The sequence below is a fragment of the Cupressus sempervirens genome, chromosome 3 (assembly GCF_028749045.1).
Source record: "Cupressus sempervirens isolate cs-2001-9-10 chromosome 3, ASM2874904v1, whole genome shotgun sequence".
Lineage (NCBI taxonomy): Eukaryota > Viridiplantae > Streptophyta > Pinopsida > Cupressales > Cupressaceae > Cupressus > Cupressus sempervirens.
In genome coordinates, this window is record NC_143120.1 from 310,152,452 (window position 1) to 310,156,399 (window position 3,948).

Consider the following 3,948-nt stretch of genomic DNA (forward strand, 5'->3'; position numbering starts at 1 on the left):
TGTCCTCTAAAATATTATATATCCTCTAAAGAAGATCTTGGTGATGACCGACCATCTCCACCTCCATTGTGTGTTCAGCAAATTCCCAAGTGGGCTTGTAATACTATTGATATAGTTCGACCTATTGTAGGAGATTCTTCAAATTATTATCACACTCATGCTCATACATCTAGTATTGGACTATTTTCATGCCATTTTAGATGATCCAAAAAAAAATTTGCAGGCAACAAGATGCTCTAAGTGGGATAGGTCTATGGATAAGGAGTACTCTTCTTTGATGAAGAACCACACTTGGGATCTTTGTCATCTTCCAAAAGGAAGAAATTTGGTTGGGTTCAAGTGGGTGTACCATACCAAGTTTTTTGTAGATGGTTTCATTGATAGGTATAAGGAATGTCATGCTATGATGGGGTTTTCACATGTAGATTACTCTAAGACTTTTTCTGTTTTCACCAAGATGAACTCTATTTGCCTTGTACTCTCTCTTGTAGCTTCTTAGGGATGGATAGTATTTTAAATAGATGCAAAGAACTCCTTCTTGTATGGAGACCTACAAGAGGATATATATATGGAGCAACCTCAATGTTTTGTGTAGGACTCTTCTATGGCATTCAAACATAGAAGGTCTTTGTATGGTCTCAAATAAGTCCCTTGGGCTAGGTATAAGAAGATGGCAATATCATTTTGATCCTACAGTGTACATTCAACATCATGGGTTTGATATATTGATACTTTTACTATATGTTGATGATCCCATTATGACATGTAGATCACCTTCTATGATTCAGAGTGTTTAGTGAGATTTGAGATGACAGACCTCAGACTTCTACACTTAGTTTTGGGCCTACAAGTTATTTACTCTTCAGATGGGGTATCCATACTACAATAAAAGTACTCTTTTGATATGCTTTAGAGATTCACCATCCTTCATTTCCATCCTAATCCCACACCTTTTCAGTTGGGTGTTGTTTTATCTAGCACTTTCTCTACTCCCATAGTGGATTCCACTTTATATAGATAGCTTGTGGGTAGTTTATTGTACCTAAAACACACCCATCCTAATCTTTCCTTTGTGGTTGGACTTGTCTCTAGATTCTCATATGATCCTCATGAGAGTCATTGGAAATCTCCCAAACTTATCTTGTGGTACATTTGAAGTACTACATGTCATGACATTCACTATGCTTGAATGCCATAGAAGAGTCCTACACAAAATCAGATTTGACTGGTGATATTGATGATTAGAGGTTTGCTTCTAGCTCTTTTATGTCTTGATTATGGTCATATCACATGGTATTAAAATAAGTATCATACTCACATATTATCATCTAAAGAAGCAAAGTATAGAGTAGTTGTACTAGCTAGTGAGAAGGTTTTATGGCTTTGGTAGTTGATGACAAAGTTTTATTTTCCTCCTAATAGTCTTACCTTCCTATGGTGTGAAAATAAAAGTTCTACACATTTCCTCCCACCTAGTTAAGAATCAGTGGACTCATATGTACTTCATCAAGTATTTGATTCAAGATGACTCTCTTAGCTTGGAGTATATTCCTACTATAGAGTAGGTTGTTGACATTTCCACTAAACCTTTTTCATCCTCACAATATCTTTAGTTGTGTTTGATGCTTGTGGTGAAGGAATGGGGGGTCTCAATGATGAGTCCTTCCTTCCTTCTATTTATTGATTTAATATTCGTCTATCTCTTTTTGGAGTAGGGTTTTTTCCCATGTGGTTTTCTTTGTTTCTCCATTTTACATGGATTTGGCTATGTTGGCTACCTCATCAAGCCATGTTTCTAGGACCCATTTATGCTTTTAGCATTGTAGTTTCCTTTCTTTGTCTTACATTGTATATAGCTGCATTACTTCTCATTTCAATAGGGGTGTTAGAATAGAGAATTATTTTAATTGTATTGATAAAATTATTATTACTCCCTTATTAAGATTTCCCTTTATGCACTTGCATTATTCATTTAATAATTAATATTAATTATTAAATGACTTTTACCTCTTAGGGTTTCCCTTTTAGTTTTATAATCTCCTTCTATAAGGATCGATCGCTTGTATTTTTATACTCATTCTTTTTGTCTAGTAAATATATTATTGCATATTAATAAAGCCAATCTCTAGCCTTCTCTTGTCTTTTCTTCTTTGTGATAGGTTCTTGCATGCAAGTGGTCTACAAGATATGTGGATTTGTATTGCTCAAATCCTTCATAAATATATCAAGAAGTATAAGATATTATTGGTGGTAGTTATGGAGTAGTTAAGTGAGCTAAGTTAGAGAAAAGTATATCCAAAAAAATCTATTTTATAACTCATTGTTACAATCCTATGACTAACTATATGTTTTCATGTGGAGACAATAGGGAAAATATAAATAGTGTTCCAGGCTTATGGACATGTTGGAGTTCTACTTTTATTAATAAATGTTATTCCTATTTTTTTTATTTAATTTCATGTTGTGTTTGTATGGTTGGCTACAAGAGTAGATGGCCTACAAGAGTAGATGACCTATTATATACCCTCTAACTTTGACTATGTCAAATGGTATTAGAATGAAATTGAAGCTTGTAGACATGGGAGTTCCATGATAAATATAGTAAGCAAAACTTACCAATTATAGACAAGTTACACATGAGGACAACACTAAATGAGATTGTCAAGTTGAGGAACTTATACCTAGTTTAGAAGAAATTATACTAGTTATGTCCAACATCATCAAAGGGGTGTGGGAAATGATTGACATGATGAGAGCAATAAAAAATTAACTAGAATTTGTTGAGGAGAAACAATGAAAATAAATGAACCCCAATTATAAGAGGATGGCTATATTGAGGAGACAAGTATGCATGGACAAGGTAAGGAAGATTAGAAAGATGAGAACTCATATCATCTCAATATGATGAAGGTGATCATCAAGATAAGAAAATGATAATAATAATTGAGATCCCTAGTTATGATAGAATTATAATTCATAGAAAACTAGTAATAGGACCAATATGATGGGACAATACTTTGAGTTTTTGAAGATTAATTATTTTGGAGAGAATGAGGTTTTCTAAGGCCAAGTTTAAGGGACACACCACCATCTAGGGGAAAGGAATAAAATTGTGATGAAAGGACTTTAGATAGTGATAAATTTTGACTAGGAAGTCCAATTTCTTGCAATTTGGCAGGTTGTCTCATATACATGTTTTTGGGAGCCATAACATTCATTTAGGCCTTCAAAATTAACTTTTAGTATTTTTTGAGTTTTTAAAATTTTTAATTTTTTATAATAACTTCGAAACCATTTTGGAACCATTGAAGGTTGCTTGGAATTTTTTTTTTTACTTAGTCAAGAGAAGCTTTAGGGAAAAGATAAGCTTTTTAGAAGTTGTTTTATAAATTACAAAAAAATGGAAAAAATCAACAATTCCTAAAATATGGCAAAAAAGGTAATTATGTTTTTTGTTTTGTTTTGTCTTTAGAGATTTTATTTCTTTAATGATCTTTTGATTATTGTAAAAGCACAACTGGGGAATAAGAATGGAGAAGTTTTTTAATCCATCTTATTTTTTGGTTTTTATTCTATAATAGTTAAATTAGTTTATATTGCATGTGTGTATTGCATCAAGCTGGATATAAACTAGAGGTGAAAAGAGAAAATCATGAAGTGGGATAGGATGACAATAAAACTATAGGGTAAATTCATAATCATTTACTACAAGTTAGAAATACTAAATAAACTTAAAATCTTACAACAATGAAAGAAGAAAGTGAAGGAAATCTTAAGTTTCCACAAGATGATCGTTAGAATTTTACATATTGGAATAGAAAAGGAATATGGACACAATACATAAATGGCCTTTGAAACCAAAATTTAAGAGGAATGAAACATGGTTTGGATAATCACCATGGAATAATCCTACCATTTCACACTAAGGATTGAGAATAAGTTATCTAA